At 39.7% G+C, this 15,687-nt stretch overlaps 1 protein-coding gene across 7 annotated transcripts in view; it reads left to right on the top strand.

The window, feature by feature from the left end:
• The first annotated feature begins 4,521 nt into the window (after window positions 1-4,521).
• The window catches only part of cald1a (caldesmon 1a), a 60,846-nt gene continuing 49,680 nt past the window's right edge, over window positions 4,522-15,687 (top strand). For 6 of the 7 annotated variants that reach the window (XR_005447375.1, XM_038738475.1, XM_038738474.1 and 3 more), the window contains exon 1: window positions 4,522-4,673. The gene's annotated coding sequence lies outside the window, so the exon portion shown is untranslated. The remainder of the gene's footprint in view (window positions 4,674-15,687) is intronic. The other variant, XM_038738476.1, reaches the window with a different exon arrangement.

Here is a 15,687-nt window from a genome sequence, read left to right as displayed (position 1 = left end):
TAATGCCTCTGGCATGACATTTGAATATTTCATTTACTTGTATTTTGTTTTTAAAAGCATTTACGTTTATCATTTATGTAACATTCATGTAGACCAATGTACCTATTAGAGCCCAACCGAAATGGGGTTTTGGGGGCCGATGCCGATATTAAAGTGAAAAAGAGCCAATTTATGAGGCGATATTTAGATTTAGAGAATGATTTGGATAGACCCCTTTACTGTATAAACTACACTTAGAACAGGCCGATATTGAAAGCTGGTATGTATGTGGACTATAAAACCTTTTCCTAAATGGATTATGTTAATAAAATAGATTACTCAAAAAGTGAACATGTAAACAATTGCACATCAATAAATATTTGTTGCTGGAACATGCAACTTTTTCAGCCATCTTTAAACGAAAGAGTGAGAGAGAATAACCAAGTGTATTTCACTTTACACATAATCTACCATAATTTTAATGTAGCATATTCACATCCAGTTCATCCCTTTACCAGCACTCTTCTAACCAAAGCTACAAGAAACCATTTCTCATCATGTCTAAATCATGCTGTCTGTGATACAGTGAGCTGCTGTTGAATGCATCTAATACAACATGACTCTCTACAATGAGGACCTGCAACTTTGAGATTTCATTTAACTAACATTGTAACTACAACCAGAGCAGTTACGGCTCTGACAGCGTTTCACATCTACAATGTCACAAAAAGAGGAGCCATGTTATTTTCTTCTTCAGCTCACATTTATTTACATGTCCGCTCTGATTTAATCATTTCAGACATGCCGACTAACTGCAGACAGTCGGCTCACAGATATATTTAGAATACACCAGAAACTATAGTTTAACAGCTCATTGCGACGTTAGCGCTCCTCCACTGATAAACATGGCATTAGCTTTTTGGCTAATTTAGCAATGGGCGGTGTTAGCTGCTGTAACGTTGTGTGATTTTAGAGAATATTTAGAAGTGATGAACTTCGCTAGAAGTTCGCTAGAATTGCCACACTGTTTCAGAATAAATCTACAGTTACGTCTGTCAGCAGCGTAGCTTACAACACCCAGCTACCGTGACATTAACCTGCAGTGAGCTGGTAGGAAGCCAGGAGAATGCAGAGAAAAACGGGAGGGTTAGCAAGTCATGAATGGTTTCAGGGAAAGAGAAATGATTGGGTCTGTTTTTATTATAATTATTTAAGTCATGTTATTAACGTGACAAAAGAGCGACTCACTGCTAACACAGCCCTCTCCATGTTTGGTACATGCTGCAGTAAGCTCTTTTTGTTTCTTTTTTAATTGTCATATATCTGCCGTTATAAACGGCTGATGACGATTAAATGCAATTAGCTCATATCGGCCGATAATACACACTATTGTCATCGACCAATATGCTTCTATCCTGTGTTGACATTTTTGCCTTTGACAGTTGGTAGTAGAGAGATACACGAAGGAACAGGAGATAGATCTGAATGATAAAGTCCTGGACTTTACCCAGGATGCTGCAGGTATTTGGTATGCACACCGACCAGCTGAGACACTAAGATATCCTAGATACCAATCATCCATCAACACAGCAAGGGGAAAGCTGCAGTATATGTTAATCCATTTTAAGTTGATGTCTGACATTTATGACATTACTTTACACTACTTCACTGGGATATTCTGATTATATTTTAAGATGTAGCTTCCCCAAATGTCCTTGTTTTTCATTGTTGTAAAGGAAACCTTTGTTTTGTTAAGCTTTGTTAATGGTGTTGCAGAGTCACATATGGGACTTTCATCATTAACTATGACACTTTTCTACAACTTTGAAGGCAGATCCCATCCTCACCTCTGATGTCAGTTCCTTGCAAGATGGCAACATAGGCTTTCATCTGATTTAAAGCAATATGATGAAATGGGAAAACGTCAAAGGTTTGTTAAAAGCAATGTGTTGTTAAAACCTTAATAATTGGTTCTGAGGTGTTTCATCTGATGTAACGTTTTGAAGGTATATGTCTGGTAGATTTGACAGTACGAATCTCTTTTGTCTGGGGCTCCAAAGAAATGTGCCATAAAGTTTTCTCCTTGGTTTGTTGGCCAGATAAACATGGACAATCATCCATATGTTCTGGGCTACTTCTGCTAGTACTAATATGGTCAAGACTTATGTGGTGATATGTCCATTCCAGACTGTCCTTGCCTGTGTTGGTTGTCTGTGCAAGCAGCAACCTCTAGTGGCCGTAGTAATTATGAGTACTGAGGCAGTCTGAAGAGCGTCAAAGTCTGCGTAGGCAACAGGATGGGGAGGCTGGGAGTATGGCGTGGATGGATGGGTCAAACAAACACAGGACTTTTCACCCAAGAGACAGCTGTTCGTGTCCTGTGTGAAACCAAAAGTCATCGTTGACTTATATTTTAACTTAAGTTAAGTCATGTTATTAAGTTAATTCATGTGACTTAAGTGAGAAAAGTGAGTAAGTCACTTGACGTAACCTAACTTATGCAGCTAATGTACTTATTTTAACCCAAACCATGATATTTTCCTTAACCTAGCCTGTTTTACAACGTTAAAATGTTTTTCTAATCAAAAACCTCATGCAAGGCCACAGCCCAGAGGAAAGGTAAACACCTGAGCTCATGATGTAAATACAGCAAGTGAGCATCAGCCCTCAGTATAAGGGCACATTATGCTAACTATAAACATGCCCCAGCCAGAGCATCATTTTTGGCAATCAAATTATGCCATGAAGTGATTTTGCATCATGATAATGTGGGTTTTATGGCCAAGATGTTGTGTGCAAACTGGAAAGCAAGTCTCAAAGAAACCTGCAAGATAAGGGACTGACAGGTTTATCTCAAAAGCATTATTTTTCAAAGGAATGAAGATAAACGCATTTTTAGATTTGTTGTGAAGCACAGCCCTCTAACCTCCCCCTCCACTCGGTCTTTGTCCTCATGCTCATTGTCTCTCATTCTGTCACACAAACACATACAGCAGGCACACGCACACCACACACTTACACAAAATTGCATTTGCACATGCACACAATCAACAGACCGCATTTATTTCGCTTTATCTTAAAAAAACACATGCAAAAGAGCAACACAGCATATGGTGCTCATTTCTGCACCAGTGGCCTAATGCTCTTAAGTTCATTCTTTGTTCTGAGCATCATTGTTTTAAAGGGGGAAAACAAAGCGGGGCAGTGTTTCTGTTCTGCTGTTTCATAGTAGAAAGTAGAACACTGCTGCTATTGTGTTTGTCACCTCCTAACTGCATCCTGGAATTGCTGACAGACAAAGGTCACAAATAGGAGGGCTGCATTTGGTGGACAGAACCAAACATGACACCACACTTTTTCAACATCCAAATGTAAAAGAATTGATGCAGAAAGTACGCCAGGGCTGTGCTATAGCTACTATTAGCTACAGGATGAACTTTCAAATAGCATCCCCACAAGGTCAACATTTAAATTCCAGTACTTTAGTTTAGGACCAAATTCCTTCAAATCTAATCACATTCTGTTATATGAGGAAACCTCAAATCCACTCCTTCATTAAATAATATAATTATATAGGCTGGATTTAAGGCCTGGATATGCGTGGATGTGTTCCCATACACAGGTACATGCACGGACTGCAACCTTTCTAATTATTAAAGTAAATAACAAAATATGGCAATATGATTTAACAATGAAAACACATTTTCGTGTATAACAAACCACCATTACACACCGAAAGGAATTTCAGTGTTTAGAAAGTCATTCAACTAATAAAAAGACACAGACAGTAGGTTACATTATTCATTTGGGGAACCATGGAACTTTTCCCCCCTTGCCAACATACTGTGACCTCACCTTACAAGGCTATTTACAGGATCAGTTCACCCAGATTTAGACCTACTGCAAAATTTACTATTTTCTCAATAACCTCTAGTGGTGAGCTATCCATCCAGATAGTTTAGATTTTTTGTCCAGGTTTGTAGATGAATGAAATTTCACTTGTGATGTGCACAGCATTTGAAAACTCAGAATCAGTGCCCAATATAATGCAGCTGAATAAATAATCCCAGAACTGTCTACAATTTCCATGGGAATATTTTCTACTGAGGAAACCCACCGCCACCAAAAAATACAACAGAATCTCTCTCAAGCTGTTATTTCAAAGTTGGCACTAGTAAAACATAAACAAAATGTTAATACCTTATTTTGTCTGAAATGAAATGTCACCGCCACATTAATATGGATGTTTTTAAGCCTGTTGGCCTGCCTGAGAGCAGACAGACCTGCTTTTTGTCCAAGATTAACATTTCACATGATCGCTCTTGACAGATGATTTTCTTTCAGAGGCCCCCCGAAGGATAACCAAAAGGGGCACTTTCTGCCTGAAGTCACTTTCGCTATTAGAAGTGTTGCACAAATTGTTCGGAGAGTTTACACTTTTCATTTGGACTCAGGCAGGCTTTGCAAATGCTGTGTGGGTGCAGTCTCAGCTGTGTAGGTTGGCGTTTTAAGAGCAGACTGGGGCAGACATCTCAGCCAAGAGTAGATGTGCGATTATCTTAAAGGGAGGGGCTTGAACGGTATTCAGTTCGGTTTTATCATTGAGTGTAGTGGAGGACCGACTGCAGACTGGGTCCCTCTCCTCTCCTCGTACTCAACTCTACAGCTCTACTTTGTCCCGTTAAGATCCACAGGTAAGCGCAAAAACTTTGAGCTTCCTGCAGAATGAACTCTTACAATCTCATACGCGTTCATAGGAAGAAAATTCATGACGCACTGGTGCTTTAGCGAATGAAAATTAAGATGCATTATTTGACGACGGGAGATGATCAGATTAAATGTGTCTGTGCTGTGCGCATGGGCTGCTGATACTTTTCAGGATATCTTGGCTGTAAGCCGCTCCCTCTTTGTGCGCTTTTCATGCTAGCAGTTTACTAAAAGCAAAAGTTAACTCATGATTGCGAACTTTATGAAACTTTTCTATGAGTCGAGAAGTGACGCTGTCATGTAAATGTTTTGTTAACCGCAGGGCAACACAAAGAAAAGCATTTTTTGTCCACTCCTGTAATGCGCGCTCAGTCCTTCAGGAGGAGGAGAGGGGGGTCTCAAAACCCCCGGCCAGCCAAGTTTCTCATCGTCCCAGCAGCCGACATGGCAACAACTACAGCCTGAAACAACTCGAGGAAAATGCTGCAAAGAAGTTTAACTTGACATCACATATTTTTGGCCGTTAATAATATCCATAGCATCCTCCAAACCCTAAAGAGAAGCTGTATTCTTGACCCATAACTACAGAGTTGGCTATAGGCAAGTATAGGCCCCATATGGCTACCAGCACACCACATACCCCTCAAAGGTCAAATCTGACCATGAGATCATGCTGAGATACAGAAGGCAATTGTCTTTTATAAACTTTAAACACATGCAGCATCTCAAGCAGACAAAGCCATAGGGCAGTCTTGCAAAAGTCAGTCCTGCTCACTTGCAGATGAATCCACTTCTCATCATTTCAAGGTTTCACATTCTTTGCAATCCCACCTCCCTGGAGGCAAAAGGCTCACTTCAACTCTCATTGTACTCCAGCAAGTCTTTTGATCTCAGCTTTATTACATAGTAGTATCTGTGAAATGGAAGCATGGAAAATGGGAGGAGGGGTAAAAGCAGTGGGTACATATCTATGCTTTCGGGGCAGAGACAGCATAATAACTGCCCTTGAAACTGTATCTGATAAGTTGTGCAGTGTTTGGAAAACACGTGGAGAATGCCCACCTCTCCTTATAAGGCGCAGGCCTGATCTGGTGACAGGTGATTGAATGGAATGCAATGCAGAACAGCCCTGGAGCACTGCTTCCCAACATCTTCTGATGAACCTCCACAGCCCAATCAGATGAATAGTACCCCTTCATGGACCCGCCATGTTACAAATGTGCTCATTTGAATTGATTTTAAACCGGATGTTCTTTAACACTATTATGTAACAGAAAATATTCTTAAACAATTTATTCATACAAATGAATTTTAAGTTTAAGTTTAAGTCGGTTTGGTCAAGTTGACATTCATTGTGACATTCTGGAGTGGCAGAAGCTGGATATTTCAACTGTTTATCCATTACTTTTATATATATTTTAACTTTTTATTCAGTATTTATTTATCTATTTCAACTGTTTTTCTATTCATATGAGCTTACTATTTAAACTGTTTGATTAGGGCTGAACATCCATCCATCCATCTATCGTCAACCGCTTATCCTGCATACAGGGTAGGGCTGAACAATTAATTGAAATACTATCGACATCGCAATATGGCGAACTGCAATTTTTTGATAGAGGTAAAATGTGTCATTATTATAAATGAAGCACTGTGGTGCTAAAGAGATGCCCCACCCTACAAAACAGATTATCCAGACAGAGAACATGCTTGTTTGGTACAGACCGCATCATCATTATTTGTCATTTGTTTCAGTGAAAATGAAATGCAAATATTACCATTTCCACTTAAATTGCAATATTTGTCAAAATAATCACAGTCCTACTGTTTATCTGTTATTTCTAGCCAACTATTTCAACTCTTTATTCATCACTTTTAGCTAGGGATGTCCCGATCCTGTTTTTTTCCCCCCGATATGATCTGAGTTTTTCTCACTCGCTTTGGTACATTTGTAGAATCATTCTTAACATTTGAAAAACAGTAAGTGCATTTCTCAAAACATATCGAAGAAACAGCACAACACAGTGGATTACCTGCAAAAGCCCGTAACTTGCTCAAAATCCTTAGTCTATCTCTCAAAAGCAAATCTTTATGTCATTGAACATGTCAGTGCCATCAGAATGTCAAGTCCTTGTGTCATTGTTTACGACCAAGATAGTCAAAATGTTTAGTCATATTATCAATATAACAGTGGACTGTGTAAGTATCTTCTGCTGTAAACTATACTGAACGTTTTGATGAATGCACAAGGCTGCACTTTTTCAATATGTCATATCAATTTCAACAGTATAAAGTTTTAAACAGGATTCACAGTTACGTTTTTGCTGTTCGTACTGTAATTTGTTGACAGACCATGTCATTGTGATGCAGAAAAGAAAAAGAAAGGACTGACTGCATAGCACAACGGTAGAAATTACAAAATTTTAAATGTAAGCATATGAAACACTCCTTAGGCTGATGCTCCTGTCAGGTCACAGATTCCCATCCACATCACAATGGATATCTTCATCAGTTACAGTAAGGAGACATTTATAAAAAATGTCTAATAGACGTGTATAGAAAATATGATTAACAGATGTAGACGATCTCTCTCTATATATATATCTCTCTCACTCTCTCTCTCTATATATATATTGCACTATTCACTGCTCACTGTGTATTGTTACTGTTCACTGTGTATGGTATTGTAGTATGTTGTGATTTGTTGTTGTCTGTTCTTACTTTGTTCATGCACCATTGTCAATACGAAACAACATTTCGTTCAGCTGTATACTTGAATGTGAAGAATAACTTTGATTTTAACAACATGTTCGGCCATTTTGCATGTAGTGACATATGGAATGAACGTATGCCTAGATGTTTTGGGGGGTAAGACTGTTCAACCAAGAACCGGTGTAATTTCATTGTGATCAGCATGACATAAGCAATTGATAATGTAGGAAACAGCAGACAATTGTACATAATCATTTGCTTCAATGTGTCAAAGCATTTGCAATATGTTCAAAACTGAGAAACTGCTTTTATGATGTGTACAAGTGACAAGATGATGTGGAGGTTGAACTTTTAGCTATTTCAAGTTTTAGCTAGCCTCTCAACTGTTTATCCAGGACTTTAAGCTATTTCAGTCAGTTTCAACTACTTTTAACTTTTTCACTGTTGAGACTTCTCTGCTCCCTTGCTAACTACTTTTCGCACATTCTTAATTGTACCATGTAATGTTAAGGTGTTACAGCTGACTCAATATGTGGCTATATTTTTAAAATAAAATCATAATTTCCATTTAGTGAAATTAGTTGAGATAATTTATCTTTTCAAGAACCACATAGCAACAACAAAGTTTTTCCTGGCATACAAGCAACCCCTGGTGGGAATCACTACACTAGCAGTTGATTTCAGTTTTTGCTTGCATGTTCACACATATGTACTCTCACACAACTATTTTTGGACTAAAACACTCCCAGAAAACTGCAGGCTTGACACTAAAATGCATGTAGTGCTTTGTAGTGTACTTAGAAGCGGATTTTATAATTGGCACGATATGATATGGGTACAGAAGAATCTGGAGGTAATTGCATAGAGTGATAACAGGGGTTTGGCAGTGTGGGGCGAGAGCCAGGGTTAGGGCTGGGCGGGCAGGATGTAGGGAACACTGCCATGCATTTCCGGAGTCTGGCTCTGGACTTCACAGTGCGGTGAAGGCTTCTAGTTACTGTACGCTGGCTCCCTCTTCTTCTCTCTCCCCTTCTCTCCCTTCTCTCATACACTTGATTAAAGTTATATGGTGGATCAGGTAATTATTGCGCCTCATTCTCATCATAATCAACATCATGCTAAAGCATGAGGCATTCATAAATTCCTTCTGTGTACAGTTATGTGTTAACGTGCATGCAGTATATGTGGGTGCTTTGTTATAGTTTGATCCTAGATACTCATAATCCACCACAGTATCAAGTTCCAAAGCAAGAATCCAGAGTTTCCTTGCAAGGCAGTAGTTTCTTACCACCACTGAGCTAAGGAAGCCAACCAAGTGGCAAACTGAATTTGAATAGAATGGAAAACTGGCAGAGGCAATTTTCTAACACAAATGATTGGACCCTTCTGTTCTTTTTTTAATAGATGTTTACCTATACTGTGTCCAGTGTTAAGGTTTTCCAAATGTGGTTCAGTTTCCAGTGATCGTATGCTGACATGTCCGTCCAAACATACATTGTTTCTGCACAGCAGGTGCCAGAGCTATTTTCTGGTTTCTTCTCATAACGGACCAGTGAAACTATGTCAAGCATGTTTCCTGTGTTCTAGTCGTTTTGCCCCTTGGCTTAAGGTTGTGCAGATTTGTTTATTCTAAGAAAATGGTTTGAGATGGAGATTCTGCTCCACCATGCCTGCAGTACCACAAGCAAAATGAGTTATTTCTGTTTCATCAATGGCGTCCTTGTCATCAGTGTCCACCAGTTGCCTCAAATAAAGTTATTTTAGGTTTTAGGTTTGTGTCTTCTGGACAACAGTAGGAGTAGGACAGGGTTCAGCTCATTTGAAGTGATTGTGATTGACATGCAGCTAGAGCTCATGGGACTCTGGCGCTGGACTGGAGCCCCAAAGTGTACTCATTCTGTTCCCCCTCGCCTTTGAATTCGATAGCATGTAATTTGAATGCGCTGTATCCAGAACCGCACACTAAGTTGTATAATATGGTGAGCTTGGACGGACGGGCAGATCTCGTGTTGGAAAAGAATTCTTAACTCTTTCACCGGGTAACGACGGTCAACAAGTGGTAGGCAAAAGCTAGTAGTGCTGTTTAATTGCTTGAGAAGTCACACAAGGCCATGAAACCTCAGATGATGTTTATTTAGGTCCTAGAAAATAATGCAGTAAGAGTTTTGCAGATGTTTGTGATATAAACTTAAAATTCCTGTTATTTGCCGTTTTAAAGGAAAAACCTCATTATGCAGCCAAGCTGACATGGAAAAGTTCAGTAGGGGAATATCCACAGTGCTATTCAATGTTCTGGCATTTGTTCACTGCACAATTAGACTCTGGTTGTCTCTTGGGTGCTGGAGAATGCATACTGTCATTTTTTTCGCCTCTTCTAGTCGATCCATACCCCGCCCTATAATAGATTCACCAACAAATGATGTCCTATTTAATCAAACCAGATTTACATAGCTATTTTAAAGCCACAGATTCAGCACACTATACATGCATAAATAATATCACAATGATCCTCCCTCCCAGGATTTGTGTCTTTACTTCCTTTCTTTTAATTTATTGCCCAATCTTTGATTCTCCTGACTGAAGCAGTCATGTGGGCATGATAGACCTGTGTTTGAATTCCTCTGGGCTTTAGTCACACTCTGATGAAGAGGGTTTGTTAGATCAGCCTCTCACTTGTGTCGTTTTCTGACTTTAAAGTGCTATCACTCAAGGCCAGATTGCCTAATAGGCAGCATGGCATGTCGGTGTTGGTAATTGGCATATTGGCCCGCCATCTGCTAGTTGCCAGATGCCGAGCTCCACCAGAAGTTTCAGAGCTTTAAAAAAGACTATTGTATTATTTTCCCCCTTGCTAAATCTCTTGTTTTTTTTCAGTGGGTGATGATTTAATTCATGAGGCAGCCTTGCTTTATATCTTAAAAGGTAAAACCTCCTCTCCTACTCATGTGATCTACATTTCATGGGGTTTTTGTAGATGATTGATGGTGCAAGAGTGAGGTCAGTACTCCTAAGCAGCGCTTCTGATGTCATCCTACAAAGATGCATGTTCTCCCCTTCTTTCCCCAAAGTGGTTTATTCAGAGAAGTGTACAACATTGTTAAGAGGGACGTTTAGCCTTTTGGGCTTCTTCTCATCTGATAAAACAAGCACAGGAAATGTCTCTGTTAGCTGATTGGCCTAGTGTTTTCCTTTGCCGTCCTCCCACTGGGACCTCAGACATGCACAGTGTGTCCCTGTGACACACAAACCACCTTACTTGTCATTCTTATAACGGCTACATTAACTTTCTCTTCGCCTTTCTCCTTTTCTTTAATACCAATCTATTCTACCTCAGCCTGTTACTCCCGAAAAGAAATGATTACTGTAACGTTCATTCTCACTTCACCCTACTTCTTCTCTTTGCCAAATTTCCATTCTTTCCTCCCAGTCCTCTCTTCACCCCCCTGTCCTCTCCCTCCGCCCTTCTCCTCTCACCCTCTGGTCTTCCTCCCATAGCGTCCCAAACCTAAACAAACATGGCTAATCAAGAGCCTGTCAAATCACTTTTTAAAAGTCCCATATTTTAGGGTAATGGGGAATTAAGGAAACGTGGCAGTAATAACCTGATGTAAATCCCAGCGGTGTGTGTGAAAAATACCATTGAGTGTAAACACATGACCATGAGGTCATGTGTTTACACAGTTAGCGAGGTTAACCACTCTATGAATCGCACGGGGGAAAACAGATAGGGCAGTGTGTAGGTCAGTTATAGGCCTGTTGGATTTATGCTCTTGGCTATAGAGGTGCTGTGTGTGAAGTGTGTATGGCGAATGTGAAGGACAGCTCGGTGAGTCCACATTGGACGACTGCCATCATGGGAGTAAGAACTGGCGAGAGGGAGATCAGGCTTGTATGTGGTAATGATGGAAGTGAGGGCTTACCTCATACACATAAAACAATCACTGTGTCCTTACATGGGTATTCACAAGTCAGACTTCTACCGTAATTGTGTTTCATTCTTTGGAAAAGCTTCAAAGTTCAGTTTTTTTTATTCTAACCAAGTTCTGAGTATTTGAACATTTATTTTAAGTATTGGCATAAAATCTAAGGAGAATACAATGTTTTCCGATGGTCTCACAAGTTATTAATATATTTAGGGCTGTGATTATAATGATTATTCATACCATAGAATCTCAGATTATTTATCACTTTATTGTTAAAAGTCAAAGGTTATGTCTTCTTCTTTTGTCCGACCAAAACTAAACCCAAATAAATTAGATTTACAAGAGTAAAAAAAAAACTTCAAAAAGGTGGAACCGGTATAATATATATAATAATATAATATTTAGCAATTTATTTCTTTGTTAGTGACTTAAACCTTCAATAACAAGGTTTTTTGGTCACTTGTGGGCAGTGGTAACAAGCTGCAAACACACTCATTTTGTTTGATTTGTGAAACATGTTAGCAAAAAAGTTGCCAATTTTCACATCCTGAGCAGCATTAGCATTCATTTGTAGTTTATGGTCACCTGATGAATGTCAGGCCAATAGTCACTCACCTTTTAGTTTCGATCTCCATCAACTCCTGAGGGAAGTATCTGACTTTTAACTGCTGAACGCTCCACATTATTCATTAGCTAGTCATTAGCTTTGCCTGTCTGCTGTTTGGTGCTCTACTGGTAGTATACAGTGGGTTTATCAGAACTTTTTTACTGAAAACGACAATGATGAGATCGGTGAGAGTGAACTAAAACAGGAAAGTTGCAGCAACCAAAACAAAAAGCTAAAAGATGCTAAAACGCTCCATAGAGCAGAGGGGAACTGCAGAGTCCGGTTACAATGATCCATGGCTTCATCACTATGAGCAACACCTTTCTCAAAACACATAGTTCTAGATCTGTTGTAGATATAAAGCTGATGATTATGCAGCTTTACGCCATTCATCAGCAATCAAAGTGTGGGTGATTAATTTTCTCTTGGTCGGCTCATTACTTAATCGACTCGTTTCATCACTAAGTAGAATTTCATTCAGTCGTAATGTTTCTCAAACCTTTCTCTGTCTAGTATCTAAAGTCAGACTCTGCACATGTGTCTCATTGCAAGGCACATTGTTTGAAATGGTCCGCATCCATCTCTCCCACCCGAATAAGCCAGTCAGGCAGCAGCACAGTCTGAGGTCTGTGTTGGGGCTGCAGTCGGGAGCAGCAGTAATTGTTTAAGAGTGCATTTATAGAGTGTACTCTTTGTGCCTCCTAATCAGAAGCATACTCAGGCATTTACATATGTGCCTCCGAGGATTGCCGAGAATGTATTACAAGCAAGGCAAGAGGACAGGAGAGTAACAAAGTCGGCTGCAGTGGGCCACTATGCTGTTGCCATTTCTTTCCACTTCACATGTTACTGCCCTGTTAGGAGGTTGTAAGATAAGTGGTGGGGGTGAAAGTTATTACGGCTGAAGATCAAAAGCACAGAATGGCTGATGCAAAGTCAGTCCTCCCACAGCCCCAGTAACAAATGTAGGGTATGCGTCTACATTTGTCTTCCTGTGTCTTTGAAACACTGATACCAACGATTTCTCAAAAAAGTAGAAATCCAAAGTTCTCATCTGTCTCCTTATCTGCGACCTTATAGATTAGAAATGTTTTTGTGGATTCATTTCAGTATGCATCAGGTAATTTGTCAATTTTTCTTTCTGTACTCTCTCAGCTCTGGCAAGGGGACAAGGAGAACAGAAATATGGCTTCAGAAAACCATTTTAATCAGACAGTGCTCCGCAGGGACAGAGGCTGGCATAGGAGAGCTCTTTACCTCATCAGAGCTCTGCCAGTGGTGATTGGGAGAAACACTCAGTCAGGTTTTTATTGAATAACCCCAGCTCTGTACTGGAGGGGCTTTACTGTAATAGAGCAGCTCTACAGCCGCTGAGGTGACAGCCAAATGGTACTTATTAAACTAAGGGATGATTCATTCTATATGCCCTACTGCAGTTTAACCTTGTTGGAGGCTTACGGTTTGGCTTTAATGCATAAGTCTAGTCACATTTTTTTGGACTGAGATACATATGCATGCGATTATCCTCTGATCAGACAGCAGAGTTCACAAATTTCCTTACTTAAAAAAAACACATGAATGCAGTTATTTAATATGGACAGTGATTTCCTTCTTCTTTCAATTTAAGCTGTAATATCCACTTGAACTACATTTGTGCTGAGTGGTTTAGATCAACTCTTTCTTCTTGGAGATGCACATTAACACCTCCTCAGGAATAATAGCTGTGGGTTCTGTCAACTCTGCTCATTTACCCAGTACACACCTCTCTGCACAAATTGAGCATGACGTCTAATGGAGTGTGAGTGTGGATTAATTAGCCATGTATTTAGCCTAATGGCTCCTTCTCTTCTGATTAATGACAACACATGTCACACGGAGGAGGGCACAGCTCCAACATACGAACAGTTTCATATTAAAATCTACCATTTGAATATAATGGTGTTTGCTCTGACAAAGTCTGCTGATATGAAACCACTATTTGTTTTATATATTATTATTTAAGTGGCTTTTCATGAAGAGAGTGTTGCTCTAACCATCCTTGTTTTATAAAAAAAAAATAGATAATTCAATTATCTCTTAATTTTTTTTTTTTTAAGAATAGTGACCAAAGTATTTTTAGAAAAGTATTGAGCTTGTCAGTGTTCTCTGGTGTACACACTATGTTATGCCACTATTATTATCTAAATTGCCTATAAAAAAAGGTAATTTCTGTACCAATATTAGGGCTGCATGATATGGTAAAAATTTACCATTTTCCATATGATTGACAGTTAGTGGGAATGATAATTATTTTTGCATCACGATTTTCATTTAAAAAAGCTATTCAGTCATGATGATGTGACATTTGTTCGGGTCTATATCAAATAAATATGTTTTCTTACATGTGGAGAACAAGATTTGTAGACAGGTGCGTCTCTGCAGCACTACAGTGCTTTATTTATAATGCTGTTTTGTTGCATTTAGTTACATTTTACCTTCATCAAGAAACTGCAGCTTCTTTGATTTGGATATTACACTTAGCCATATTTTAGATTTTTGATCATTTCGATAATATTAATTGTGCAGCCCTAACCGATATATGTGCTATAAGCTAATAAGCCTGGCCAATATATCGGTCAAGCTCTACATAGTGCTAGGTTGGTTGAATATATTTGTGTACTATCAAGTTTTTTGGCCTGACTTGGCCTTATTCATGAGGGTAATACATAAGAAGCTACAAATTCGGTAGAGTGCCTATGAGGCATGGGATGGGGTGCCCATTTTGGCTGACCTCATTAAAACCTGCCTTAATGAGAAACAAAACACCCAGATGCCCACCCTCCTCCCCAGAACAATGGGTTCTTGTTATCAAAGAGTCTGCATCCCATGTATGATGGAATCTGGCTTGCGTCCCGGCAGAGTTTTCATGAGACTGTGTGTGCCTGAGTCGAGCCCTGAGCCCCACAGTGCCACTCACTTCTGTGACAGCCACCTGGGAGACCACCTTGGAAAATAGGCCCCTATTAGTTCAGGTTAGACTTAATGACCAGTAATGGTACACCGGCCAAGCCAAACTGTGCAAAAGGGCTCCGGGCAGGCCGAAATGAAATACCAGTCACTCAAGCTCTGAATATAAACACAAGGTGGGTGGTGGGTTGGGGTGAATAGGTATGTCTGTAGGTGTGTGTCTGTGTGTATGAGGTGGTTCAGACATACATCTATGTGTTTGAGAGTAGAGTTTACCCAGGTGGAGGAGACACTTTTTGAGCACGAGTTGATGGGTGAACCCCCATGGACAGATTAGTGCGGGGGGGATGGGGGTGGGGGTGGTGGTTGTGGTTTTGCATTTATTCTCATTTAGCTCTGCTGCTTTGTGAACCAAACCTCATTTCTAGTTTTGCCATCAGCTAAAAAAAGCTTGGAGCAACTTCAACGGAGCAACCAGAGAAGCCTCCTAAGAGCACCACTCAATTATTTACAATTTCATGGCTGTCTGAGATATGTGTTATTCTAATAAATTTAGGAATTAGGAGGCTTAAGTACTGCACATGTATTAACCTCTAAAGCTGAATTTTATCCTCGATTTAGTGGTAAATGCCACATCATGCTAATGGCATTGAATGATGATTGCGTCTTCCATGGTCTAAATAGTCTGTGGTCTAGAATTAGCACAGGCATTAAAAGTAAGAAACTCTACCATTTAAAAAGCTATGATATGAGTCAATCAGCCACCGAATAAAATTACTTTTAACTCCCAGGGCGAATGAGCTGCAGAGCTCC

The sequence above is a fragment of the Micropterus salmoides genome, unplaced genomic scaffold, assembly GCF_014851395.1.
Source record: "Micropterus salmoides isolate LMB-PRFRI ecotype aquatic unplaced genomic scaffold, ASM1485139v1 Ms_hic_scaffold_23, whole genome shotgun sequence".
Classification (NCBI taxonomy): domain Eukaryota; kingdom Metazoa; phylum Chordata; class Actinopteri; order Centrarchiformes; family Centrarchidae; genus Micropterus; species Micropterus salmoides.
The sequence above is the reverse complement of the archived record's forward strand: the minus strand, read 5'-3'. Positions and strand labels throughout refer to the sequence as shown.